Genomic DNA, 13,825 nt, shown 5'->3' with positions numbered 1-13,825 from the left:
ACATGATCCGGGAAAATTTGTATGCTGCATGCCGACGGAGACACACAACGTACACACAGCCATTTACAGGGCACATATAAAAATCTGTATTGTGGCACAGCTGCGGCGTAAATGTTGCGGCCCTTTTACAATGTGACGCATCTAGGGAGATGCGTCACATTATAAAGCCCTGCATCACATTATACCTGCGTCAGGCATAATGTATGCAGGGTGGGCGTTTCCACGAAAAAAAGCCTTGTAGAACTCATGCACTGAAATCTACAAGATTTCACTGCGTCACTTTACGCCTTCACTGCGGCAAAATCCCTACGCCTGCACAGACCAAGCGTTTGGAATGACTCATGGCTTTTTGCTTCACTTTCATGATCAACTTCAGCAATGCGTCACTTTTGTGCCAATACATGTGTCAGAATTTCTGATGCATCTGTTAATCCTTGCACCATGGAGCACTGTATTGTAAATACAGCACATCCATAGTGGCATAAGGACATTCAGCACTGACGCAAGGAAAAGTATGCATCTATGCAGATGCGTCAGATCCTTGTGAATCTTCCCCTAGAATGTTTTGAAAACCAGGAAACCAGTATATTGTACCCCCTAAAGCTAAAAATGAAATGCAGCAAATGCAACTATGTAGTGCAATGAAATGGCAGACTTGCAGTATGGAAAATGGAAAAATGTAGCTATGATTTATTTTCCTTTAAATTATTGCTGTTCCTCCTCTAGTAAACATTTGAAGACAGTGGGCCCTATGAGGATGCTATTATGAATTTGTGCTTCTTATATTTTCCACAACCCATGGCTAGCAGCCTAGATCTCATCTTTGTGTGAAGGGATATCTGTCTGAGCATCAAATCCATACCTAGGGAGGGTGCTGCTTACCTGAAGAGCTATTTAGCATACAATATCCCAGAATTCTCTGCATGTGGCTAGCGACGGTTTGGGGCAGAGAGCTGATGGAAATTAGTAAAACAACGCCAACATATGTCTTACATTGCCTGTCAGAAGCAGTGGAGGTGTAGTTATGCATAAATAGATAAAATCTTTTGAAAAGGGTTCATGTTCTTTGTAACATGAGGTACTAGGGCGAGTGGGCATGAAATTGGTTGGTTGGTTGATTGCTTTATTTCGATATGCATATATCATAAAAGCGATACAAAAAAGGTAAAACAGCATGTCGAAAAGAGTATGACTGTACAATAAGTAAAAACATTAAAACACGTTAGACCATCATAAATTAGTTAAAAGAAGATTAAATTGATACGGACAGTCTTCTAAGTCTAATCAACCAGGCCCATTTCAAAAACTTGGCAACGGCACAAACAATCGGGGGGGCTGTGTCAGTTAAAAGAATCCGAAGGGCAACAGAGTGCTGGCGAGTACCCAATTCTCTGCAGATAGGGCCGAGCCAGCGTGTTCTTGGTCGGCCGTAATCAGGGCATTCAAAGAGAAAATGTGGCACAGTCTCTGGTTTGTCAGGACAGAGAGCACAGTATCGTGAAGAGGGCTGGGAGTTATTCCACCTGGAACAGAGATCAGCCAAGGGTAGCAGCCCCAGCCGAAATTTGATATACAGGGACCGATCCATGGCAATTGTTATTAGGTCCATGTATGGCTCGTAGGCAACAACATCTTTTATCATCAGAAAAGCTGCGGTGGCTTTGCAGTGGTGCTGATTACTGTTGCGCTTCATGCGGACCCACTCCCAGAACAGTCTTTTTAGGGTCTCCTTCGGGGGAGCGGAGTGGCTATCCCAACAAAAGTCCAAGCCTAGATCCCCTAGAAGGTGTTTGATGTTCTTCAGCCATTTGATTCTGTGCCATCCGTCGGAGTGCATCACCTCAGCGAGGCCGTCAGCGTAGGAAAACTGTGACTTTATTTGGCTTCAGTTTACTCTTACGTTCTTTTTGGTTTCTCGGCTTTTTAAATACGGCAGTAACTTATGGATTTTTTCTCCTTGATCAGTTATCATAATTCTTGTATTTCTTCCTCTTTGTTCTCACCTTCGATCCCCGGATTCGCTCGGGTAGTTGATGGCCAGAGTACGGGCTTTGTTTCTGCTCTCTGAGTTGACTCGCAGTCCGTTGCAGGGCTGGGCTCTTTCGAGGTACCATCTCCCATTCAAATGTACACAAACCACCTAGAAAGTTTATTTCTGGGAGCAAAGGCGTTTGTTATCAGTAGGAAAATGCGGAGAGGGTTCATACAGAATGTATGGAGTGCTTGAAACAGAACAAGAACTGACAAAGCTGTTGTTTTTGTCATTTAACATTATGTAAAGTGTATTTTTAATGCTCTTTGTGTCACTGAGTAATTGATGTTACCCAGCTGTATGACAGGGGCGTAGCTTCCATTGTTGCAGCAGGTGCAGTGGCACTGGCGCCCACAGACCTGCGGGACCCACTGAACCCCGATTATTGCGGTATTTTATATTTCAAACATGAATAAGGGGTCCTATTTCCTTCCTTGCCCTAGGGCCCATTTTTTCACCTGAGAGCCATGAAAGGCTGCGTGGATCCTCCCTGATTTGAATCGGTGACAATGAGGTCACGCAAAGAGCTCTTGCGTGGCTGCATCAGCCCAACTGGGCTACATGATCCGGGAAAATTTGTATGCTGCATGCCGACGGAGACACACAACGTACACACAGCCATTTACAGGGCACATATAAAAATCTGTATTGTGGCGCAGCTGCGGCGTAAACCACTCAGCACTGCATTGTGGCCGGCGACTTCAATTACCATCTGGATGTGGCGGATGACCCTGATGCGGCCAAATTGATGGATGTTACTTCTCCGCTTGGTCTCATTCCCTACGTATCAGGGCCAACACATGAGAAGGGGCATACCCTGGATCAGGTGTTTTCATCTGTTCCGCTCGTGGAGGTTGCTACCCTGCAGATGCTCTGGACCGATCACTGGTTGATCAGCTTTGTGGTGCTGGAATGCGCGCGTCCGGATTACAGAGCGCCTACCTTGCTTAAACCGGCCTCGAGAGCGCTTCATAGAGTAACTCCTGACTTGCTCGAGCAGGCACTGCTGAAACACCCCTGTCCTCTCTCGGGTGACCTGGATAGTGACACAGAGACCCTGCAGTGTTGGCTTACCGATCGGTTGGAAGATCTCGCTCCCAAGGTTGTCCCTCGGTCCACGGTGGCTCGGCATTCTGCCCCGTGGTTTACGGAGGCGCTCCGTGTGGCTCGTAGGCAGTGCAAGGTGGCCGAGAGGGCCTGGCGCCTTGCGTACGATGGGGAGGCTAAACTTGCCTACAAGGCGGTGTTGAAGGCTTACCATCGGGACATTCTCGGTGCCAAGAGGGTTTATCTGGCTAGGAGGATAGAGGCATCTGCGAACTCCTGTAAGGAGATCTTTAATATTGTGAAGGAGTTTACGATCCCCAGCTCCCATCCGCCCCCTCCAGCTTCGGCGGATGCTTGGGCCTGCGATCTCGCTGGTTTCTTCACAAATAAGATCAAGGCCATTCAGGCCACCTTCGTGGAGGAACCGGATGGAGGGAGTGGTGTGAGGCTGGACTTTGGACTGCCGCAGACTTCGGTGGCAGTGCTGTCCGACTTCCCCACTGTTACCAGCGAGGCCTCTCTTATGCTGTTGGCCAACCTCAAATCTGGCTCGCCACTCGACCCCTGCCCCACCAAATTTTTGGCTGGGATGGCGGCAGTGGTGAACCCTTTAGTCAACCCTATCCTCAATGCCTCCCTGAGGGAGGGGCGGGTCCCTAGCTCTTGGAAAAGAGCGATGGTGATCCCCCTCCTAAAAAAACCGGGCCTTGACACCGAAGTCCTGGCGAATTACAGGCCTATCTCGTTGTTACCAGCACTAGCGAAGCTTACGGAAAAACATGCTCATGGCGCTCTTTCTAGTTTTTTGGAAGCCAATAATCTGCTCCATCCATCTCAATCGGGCTTCCGACCTAATTTTAGTACGGAAACAGCTCTGATAGAGGTGACTGAGATTATCAGGGAGACTCTTGATGCCGGCGGCAGGGCCATGCTGGTCATGTTAGATCTCTCGGCGGCTTTCGACACCGTCCCCCACAAGACGCTTCTAACCAGGCTTTATGACATCGGCCTGAGGGGGACGGTGCTGAGGTGGTTTACTTCTTTCCTGGAAGGCCGCCGCCAGACGGTCTGGGTTTCCCAGAGCTCCGCCGAGATGCCGCCATTGGGAGTTGGGGTTCCACAGGGTTCTGTGTTGAGCCCCACATTATTTAACATCTTTATGTCCCCTCTGGCGGCCTTGGTAGAGGCGTATGGGGCCCAGATCGTCTCCTATGCCGACGACACGCAACTCCTCTTCACATGCGGGAAAGATCAAGAGTTTGTGGGAGAGAGAATCCGGGACTGCCTTGCGCTGGTCTTCGACTGGTTCCAGTGGAACGGTCTGAGGGCCAACTCAGGAAAGTCTGAGATTTTATTTTTTGGTTGCGTTGCCGATCCTGAGTGGCAGCATTGGTGGCCGTCCGACATGAGTCCTCCTGTACAGTCCTCAGTGGTGGCCAAAAACCTGGGCGTCAAGCTAGACAATCAGCTGTCGCTCCGCACTCACATCCTTGGCCTGGCCGGCACCTGCTACGGATTATTGAAAATGCTCCGCAAATTTTTGCCTTTGCTATCTGAGGAGCATAGGAGGATTACAGTGCAGGCTCTAGTCGGTTCGAGGCTAGATTATGCCAATGCTCTTTTTCTTGGCCTCCCTGATTATCTGGTCCAGCGCCTTCAGGTGGTGCAGAACTCTGCTGCCCGGGCGATGTTTGGTCTAGGGAGACGAGCTCGAGCGTCTGGGTTGCTCCAGTCGCTCCATTGGCTCCCCATTAGGAAGAGGATCCAGTTTAAATCCTTGACCCTGATGCACAAAGCTCTGCATGGTTCAGGAGCGGGATATCTGCAGAGGAGACTGACTTTTTATCGTCCAGCTCGTTCCCTCCGTTCGGAAGCTCTTTGCAGAGCGGTGGTTCCACGGGTGAGGAAGGCCCGTGCGGGAGGGCGGTCTTTTGGCTACAGAGCCCCTCAGCTTTGGAATCTGCTTCCATTTTCTCTGCGGAGTACTGTTAATTTGCTCCAGTTTAGGAGGGGCCTGAAGACCTGGCTTTTTAACTCCTAGTCTGTTTTTACTGCCCATTGTCTTTTTTTGTTCCATTTTGTTGCCTGTTTTTAGCTGTGTTGTGTTATTTCATTATGAGTTGAGGGTGGAAAGCGTCGGGACACTCCCTGTGAGTAGCTGCACGCTATACAAAAGCTCAATAACATAACATAACATAACATGTTGCGGCCCTTTTACAATGTGACGCATCTATGGAGATGCGTCACATTATAAAGCCCTGCATCACATTATACCTGCGTCAGGCATAATGTATGCAGGGTGGGCGTTTCCACGAAAAAAAGCCTTGTAGAACTCACGCACTAAAATCTACAAGATTTCACTGCGTCACTTTACGCCTTCACTGCGGCAAAATCCATACGCCTGCACAGACCAAGCGTTTGGAATGACTCATGGCTTTTTGCTTCACTTTCATGATCAACTTCAGCAATGCGTCACTTTTGTGCCAACACATGTGTCAGAATTTCTGATGCATCTGTTAATCCTTGCACCATGGAGCACTGTATTGTAAATACAGCACATCCATAGTGGCACAAGGACATTCAGCACTGACGCAAGGAAAAATATGCATCTATGCAGATGCGTCAGATCCTTGTGAATCTTCCCCTAGAATGTTTTGAAAACCAGGAAACCAGTATATTGTACCCCCTAAAGCTAAAAATGAAATGCAGCAAATGCAACTATGTAGTGCAATGAAATGGCAGACTTGCAGTATGGAAAATGGAAAAATGTAGCTATGATTTATTTTCCTTTAAATTATTGCTGTTCCTCCTCTAGTAAACATTTGAAGACAGTGGGCCCTATGAGGATGCTATTATGAATTTGTGCTTCTTATATTTTCCACAACCCATGGCTAGCAGCCTAGATCTCATCTTTGTGTGAAGGGATATCTGTCTGAGCATCAAATCCATACCTAGGGAGGGTGCTGCTTACCTGAAGAGCTATTTAGCATACAATTTCCCAGAATTCTCTGCGTGTGGCTAGCGACGGTTTGGGGCAGAGAGCTGATGGAAATTAGTAAAACAACGCCAACATATGTCTTACATTGCCTGTCAGAAGCAGTGGAGGTGTAGTTATGCATAAATAGATAAAATCTTTTGAAAAGGGTTCATGTTCTTTGTAACATGAGGTACTAGGGCGAGTGGGCATGAAATTGGTTGGTTGGTTGATTGCTTTATTTCGATATGCATATATCATAAAAGCGATACAAAAAAGTTAAAACAGCATGTCGAAAAGAGTATGACTGTACAATAAGTAAAAACATTAAAACACGTTAGACCATCATAAATTAGTTAAAAGAAGATTAAATTGATACGGACAGTCTTCTAAGTCTAATCAACCAGGCCCATTTTAAAAACTTGGCAACGGCACAAACAATCGGGGGGGCTGTGTCAGTTAAAAGAATCCGAAGGGCAACAGAGTGCTGGCGAGTACCCAATTCTCTGCAGATAGGGCCGAGCCAGCGTGTTCTTGGTCGGCCGTAATCAGGGCATTCAAAGAGAAAATGTGGCACAGTCTCTGGTTTGTCAGGACAGAGAGCACAGTATCGTGAAGAGGGCTGGGAGTTATTCCACCTGGAACAGAGATCAGCCAAGGGTAGCAGCCCCAGCCGAAATTTGATATACAGGGACCGATCCATGGCAATTGTTATTAGGTCCATGTATGGCTCGTAGGCAACAACATCTTTTATCATCAGAAAAGCTGCGGTGGCTTTGCAGTGGTGCTGATTACTGTTGCGCTTCATGCGGACCCACTCCCAGAACAGTCTTTTTAGGGTCTCCTTCGGGGGAGCGGAGTGGCTATCCCAACAAAAGTCCAAGCCTAGATCCCCTAGAAGGTGTTTGATGTTCTTCAGCCATTTGATTCTGTGCCATCCGTCGGAGTGCATCACCTCAGCGAGGCCGTCAGCGTAGGAAAACTGTGACTTTATTTGGCTTCAGTTTACTCTTACGTTCTTTTTGGTTTCTCGGCTTTTTAAATACGGCAGTAACTTATGGATTTTTTCTCCTTGATCAGTTATCATAATTCTTGTATTTCTTCCTCTTTGTTCTCACCTTCGATCCCCGGATTCGCTCGGGTAGTTGATGGCCAGAGTACGGGCTTTGTTTCTGCTCTCTGAGTCGCAGTCCGTTGCAGGGCTGGGCTCTTTCGAGGTACCATCTCCCATTCAAATGTACACAAACCACCTAGAAAGTTTATTTCTGGGAGCAAAGGCGTTTGTTATCAGTAGGAAAATGCGGAGAGGGTTCATACAGAATGTATGGAGTGCTTGAAACAGAACAAGAACTGACAAAGCTGTTGTTTTTGTCATTTAACATTATGTAAAGTGTATTTTTAATGCTCTTTGTGTCACTGAGTAATTGATGTTACCCAGCTGTATGACAGGGGCGTAGCTTCCATTGTTGCAGCAGGTGCAGTGGCACTGGCGCCCACAGACCTGCGGGACCCACTGAACCCCGATTATTGCGGTATTTTATATTTCAAACATGAATAAGGGGTCCTATTTCCTTCCTTGCCCTAGGGCCCATTTTTTCACCTGAGAGCCATGAAAGGCTGCGTGGATCCTCCCTGATTTGAATCGGTGACAATGAGGTCACGCAAAGAGCTCTTGCGTGGCTGCATCAGCCCAACTGGGCTACATGATCCGGGAAAATTTGTATGCTGCATGCCGACGGAGACACACAACGTACACACAGCCATTTACAGGGCACATATAAAAATCTGTATTGTGGCGCAGCTGCGGCGTAAACCACTCAGCACTGCATTGTGGCCGGCGACTTCAATTACCATCTGGATTTGGCGGATGACCCTGATGCGGCCAAATTGATGGATGTTACTTCTCCGCTTGGTCTCATTCCCTACGTATCAGGGCCAACACATGAGAAGGGGCATACCCTGGATCAGGTGTTTTCATCTGTTCCGCTCGTGGAGGTTGCTACCCTGCAGATGCTCTGGACCGATCACTGGTTGATCAGCTTTGTGGTGCTGGAATGCGCGCGTCCGGATTACAGAGCGCCTACCTTGCTTAAACCGGCCTCGAGAGCGCTTCATAGAGTAACTCCTGACTTGCTCGAGCAGGCACTGCTGAAACACCCCTGTCCTCTCTCGGGTGACCTGGATAGTGACACAGAGACCCTGCAGTGTTGGCTTACCGATCGGTTGGAAGATCTCGCTCCCAAGGTTGTCCCTCGGTCCACGGTGGCTCGGCATTCTGCCCCGTGGTTTACGGAGGCGCTCCGTGTGGCTCGTAGGCAGTGCAAGGTGGCCGAGAGGGCCTGGCGCCTTGCGTACGATGGGGAGGCTAAACTTGCCTACAAGGCGGTGTTGAAGGCTTACCATCGGGACATTCTCGGTGCCAAGAGGGTTTATCTGGCTAGGAGGATAGAGGCATCTGCGAACTCCTGTAAGGAGATCTTTAATATTGTGAAGGAGTTTACGATCCCCAGCTCCCATCCGCCCCCTCCAGCTTCGGCGGATGCTTGGGCCTGCGATCTCGCTGGTTTCTTCACAAATAAGATCAAGGCCATTCAGGCCACCTTCGTGGAGGAACCGGATGGAGGGAGTGGTGTGAGGCTGGACTTTGGACTGCCGCAGACTTCGGTGGCAGTGCTGTCCGACTTCCCCACTGTTACCAGCGAGGCCTCTCTTATGCTGTTGGCCAACCTCAAATCTGGCTCGCCACTCGACCCCTGCCCCACCAAATTTTTGGCTGGGATGGCGGCAGTGGTGAACCCTTTAGTCAACCCTATCCTCAATGCCTCCCTGAGGGAGGGGCGGGTCCCTAGCTCTTGGAAAAGAGCAATGGTGATCCCCCTCCTAAAAAAACCGGGCCTTGACACCGAAGTCCTGGCGAATTACAGGCCTATCTCGTTGTTACCAGCACTAGCGAAGCTTACGGAAAAACATGCTCATGGCGCTCTTTCTAGTTTTTTGGAAGCCAATAATCTGCTCCATCCATCTCAATCGGGCTTCCGACCTAATTTTAGTACGGAAACAGCTCTGATAGAGGTGACTGAGATTATCAGGGAGACTCTTGATGCCGGCGGCAGGGCCATGCTGGTCATGTTAGATCTCTCGGCGGCTTTCGACACCGTCCCCCACAAGACGCTTCTAACCAGGCTTTATGACATCGGCCTGAGGGGGACGGTGCTGAGGTGGTTTACTTCTTTCCTGGAAGGCCGCCGCCAGACGGTCTGGGTTTCCCAGAGCTCCGCCGAGATGCCGCCATTGGGAGTTGGGGTTCCACAGGGTTCTGTGTTGAGCCCCACATTATTTAACATCTTTATGTCCCCTCTGGCGGCCTTGGTAGAGGCGTATGGGGCCCAGATCGTCTCCTATGCCGACGACACGCAACTCCTCTTCACATGCGGGAAAGATCAAGAGTTTGTGGGAGAGAGAATCCGGGACTGCCTTGCGCTGGTCTTCGACTGGTTCCAGCGGAACGGTCTGAGGGCCAACTCAGGAAAGTCTGAGATTTTATTTTTTGGTTGCGTTGCCGATCCTGAGTGGCAGCATTGGTGGCCGTCCGACATGAGTCCTCCTGTACAGTCCTCAGTGGTGGCCAAAAACCTGGGCGTCAAGCTAGACAATCAGCTGTCGCTCCGCACTCACATCCTTGGCCTGGCCGGCACCTGCTACGGATTATTGAAAATGCTCCGCAAATTTTTGCCTTTGCTATCTGAGGAGCATAGGAGGATTACAGTGCAGGCTCTAGTCGGTTCGAGGCTAGATTATGCCAATGCTCTTTTTCTTGGCCTCCCTGATTATCTGGTCCAGCGGCTTCAGGTGGTGCAGAACTCTGCTGCCCGGGCGATGTTTGGTCTAGGGAGACGAGCTCGAGCGTCTGGGTTGCTCCAGTCGCTCCATTGGCTCCCCATTAGGAAGAGGATCCAGTTAAAATCCTTGACCCTGATGCACAAAGCTCTGCATGGTTCAGGAGCGGGATATCTGCAGAGGAGACTGACTTTTTATCGTCCAGCTCGTTCCCTCCGTTCGGAAGCTCTTTGCAGAGCGGTGGTTCCACGGGTGAGGAAGGCCCGTGCGGGAGGGCGGTCTTTTGGCTACAGAGCCCCTCAGCTTTGGAATCTGCTTCCATTTTCTCTGCGGAGTACTGTTAATTTGCTCCAGTTTAGGAGGGGCCTGAAGACCTGGCTTTTTAACTCCTAGTCTGTTTTTACTGCCCATTGTCTTTTTTTGTTCCATTTTGTTGCCTGTTTTTAGCTGTGTTGTGTTATTTCATTATGAGTTGAGGGTGGAAAGCGTCGGGACACTCCCTGTGAGTAGCTGCACGCTATACAAAAGCTCAATAACATAACATAACATAACATGTTGCGGCCCTTTTACAATGTGACGCATCTATGGAGATGCGTCACATTATAAAGCCCTGCATCACATTATACCTGCGTCAGGCATAATGTATGCAGGGTGGGCGTTTCCACGAAAAAAAGCCTTGTAGAACTCACGCACTAAAATCTACAAGATTTCACTGCGTCACTTTACGCCTTCACTGCGGCAAAATCCATACGCCTGCACAGACCAAGCGTTTGGAATGACTCATGGCTTTTTGCTTCACTTTCATGATCAACTTCAGCAATGCGTCACTTTTGTGCCAACACATGTGTCAGAATTTCTGATGCATCTGTTAATCCTTGCACCATGGAGCACTGTATTGTAAATACAGCACATCCATAGTGGCACAAGGACATTCAGCACTGACGCAAGGAAAAATATGCATCTATGCAGATGCGTCAGATCCTTGTGAATCTTCCCCTAGAATGTTTTGAAAACCAGGAAACCAGTATATTGTACCCCCTAAAGCTAAAAATGAAATGCAGCAAATGCAACTATGTAGTGCAATGAAATGGCAGACTTGCAGTATGGAAAATGGAAAAATGTAGCTATGATTTATTTTCCTTTAAATTATTGCTGTTCCTCCTCTAGTAAACATTTGAAGACAGTGGGCCCTATGAGGATGCTATTATGAATTTGTGCTTCTTATATTTTCCACAACCCATGGCTAGCAGCCTAGATCTCATCTTTGTGTGAAGGGATATCTGTCTGAGCATCAAATCCATACCTAGGGAGGGTGCTGCTTACCTGAAGAGCTATTTAGCATACAATTTCCCAGAATTCTCTGCGTGTGGCTAGCGACGGTTTGGGGCAGAGAGCTGATGGAAATTAGTAAAACAACGCCAACATATGTCTTACATTGCCTGTCAGAAGCAGTGGAGGTGTAGTTATGCATAAATAGATAAAATCTTTTGAAAAGGGTTCATGTTCTTTGTAACATGAGTTACTAGGGCGAGTGGGCATGACATTCACACTATAATTGGTTAGCTTTGCGCAGTGGCAGTATCGTAGCCAATGAGGTTTAACCGAGGCGCGATTATTGCTTATTGAAAACTTTACCCAATACCCCGTCATGGAGACTTGAAATATAGTTGAAATGACAATTTTTGATAGTCTCTTCGGAGACTGGAGAATATGTAATAAAAAAATAAGATAGTTTATTTTTCAATGCGATTTACTTGCATAATTGTTATCTGTGACAAGGAGAAAACTGTGACTTTATTTGGCTTCAGTTTACACTTTACGTTCTTTTTGTTTTCTCAGCTTTTTAAATACGGCAGTAACTTAGGGATTTTTTCTCCTTGGTCAGTTTTCATAATTCTTGTATTTCTTCCTCTTTGTTCTCACCTTCGATCCCCGGATTCGCTCGGGTAGTTGATGGCCAGAGTACGGGCTTTGTTTCCGCTCTCTGAGTTGACTAGCAGTCCGTTGCAGGGCTGGGCTCTTTAGAGGTCTCATCTCCCATTCAAATGTACACAAACCACCTAGAAAGTTTATTTCTGGGAGCAAAGGCATTTGTTATCAGTAGGAAAATGCGGAGAGGGTTCATACAGATTGTATGGAGTGCTTGAAACAGAACAAGAACTGACAAAGCTGTTGTTTTTGTCATTTAACATTATGTAAAGTGTATTTTTTAATGCTCTTTGTGTCACTGAGTAATTGATGTTACCCAGCTGTATGACAGGGGCGTAGCTTCCATTGTTGCAGCAGGTGCAGTGGCACTGGCGCCCACAGACCTGCGGGACCCACTGAACCCCGATTATTGCGGTATTTTATATTTCAAACATGAATAAGGGGTCCTATTTCCTTCCATGCCCTAGGGCCCATTTTTTCACCTGAGAGCCATGAAAGGCTGCGTGGATCCTCCCTGATTTGAATCGGTGACAATGAGGTCACGCAAAGAGCTCTTGCGTGGCTGCATCAGCCCAACTGGGCTACATGATCCGGGAAAATTTGTATGCTGCATGCCGACTGAGACACACAATGTACACACAGCCATTTACAGGGGACATATAAAAGTCTGTATTGTGGCGCAGCTGCGGCGTAAATGTTGCGGCCCTTTTACAATGTGACGCATCTAGGGAGATGCGTCACATTATAAAGCCCTGCATCACATTATACCTGCGTCAGGCATAATGTATGCAGGGTGGGCGTTTCCACGAAAAAAAGCCTTGTAGAACTCACGCACTGAAATCTACAAGATTTCACTGCGTCACTTTACGCCTTCACTGCGGCAAAATCCCTACGCCTGCACAGACCAAGCGTTTGGAATGACTCATGGCTTTTTGCTTCACTTTCATGATCAACTTCAGCAATGCGTCACTTTTGTGCCAACACATGTGTCAGAATTTTTGATGCATCTGTTAATCCTTGCACCATGGAGCACTGTATTGTAAATACAGCACATCCATAGTGGCACAAGGACATTCAGCACTGACGCAAGGAAAAGTATGCATCTATGCAGATGTGTCAGATCCTTGTGAATCTTCCCCTAGAATGTTTTGAAAACCAGGAAACCAGTATATTGTACCCCCTAAAGCTAAAAATGAAATGCAGCAAATGCAACTATGTAGTGCAATGAAATGGCAGACTTGCAGTATGGAAAATGGAAAAATGTAGCTATGATTTATTTTCCTTTAAATTATTGCTGTTCCTCCTCTAGTAAACATTTGAAGACAGTGGGCCCTATGAGGATGCTATTATGAATTTGTGCTTCTTATATTTTCTACAACCCATGGCTAGCAGCCTAGATCTCATCTTTGTGTGAAGGGATATCTGTCTGAGCATCAAATCCATACCTAGGGAGGGTGCTGCTTACCTGAAGAGCTATTTAGCATACAATTTCCCAGAATTCTCTGCGTGTGGCTAGCGACGGTTTAGGGCAGAGAGCTGATGGAAATTAGTAAAACAACGCCAACATATGTCTTACATTGCCTGTCAGAAGCAGTGGAGGTGTAGTTATGCATAAATAGATAAAATCTTTTGAAAAGGGTTCATGTTCTTTGTAACATGAGGTACTAGGGCGAGTGGGCATGAAATTCACACTATAATTGGTTAGCTTTGCGCAGTGGCAGTATGGTAGCCAATGAGGTTTAACCGAGGCGCGATTATTGCTTATTGAAAACTTTACCCAATACCCCGTCATGGAGACTTGAAATATAGTTGAAATGACAATTTTTGACAGTCTCTTCGGAGACTGGAGAATATGTAATAAAAAAATAAGATAGTTTATTTTTCAATGCGATTTACTTGCATAATTGTTATCTGTGACAAGGAGAAAACTGTGATTTTATTTGGCTTCAGTTTACTCTTTACGTTCTTTTTGTTTTCTCAGCTTTTTAAATACGGCAGTAACTGAG

The 13,825-nt window shown here is 47.3% G+C and overlaps 2 non-coding genes across 2 annotated transcripts; both read left to right on the top strand.

Moving 5' to 3' along the window:
* The first annotated feature begins 11,451 nt into the window (after positions 1-11,451).
* On the top strand, positions 11,452-11,591 carry LOC147679278 (U4 spliceosomal RNA). Its single transcript, XR_015301683.1, has one exon. It is a non-coding gene; the product is annotated as a U4 spliceosomal RNA (small nuclear RNA).
* Positions 11,592-13,522: 1,931 nt separating this feature from the next.
* LOC147679277 (U4 spliceosomal RNA) lies at positions 13,523-13,662 on the top strand. Its single transcript, XR_015301783.1, has one exon. It is a non-coding gene; the product is annotated as a U4 spliceosomal RNA (small nuclear RNA).
* The last annotated feature ends 163 nt before the right edge of the window (positions 13,663-13,825 follow it).

Source organism: Lissotriton vulgaris, chromosome 11 (assembly GCF_964263255.1).
Source record: "Lissotriton vulgaris chromosome 11, aLisVul1.2, whole genome shotgun sequence".
Classification (NCBI taxonomy): Eukaryota; Metazoa; Chordata; class Amphibia; order Caudata; family Salamandridae; genus Lissotriton; species Lissotriton vulgaris.
Note: the sequence above shows the minus strand (reverse complement) of the source record. Positions and strands in the feature narration are given on the sequence as shown.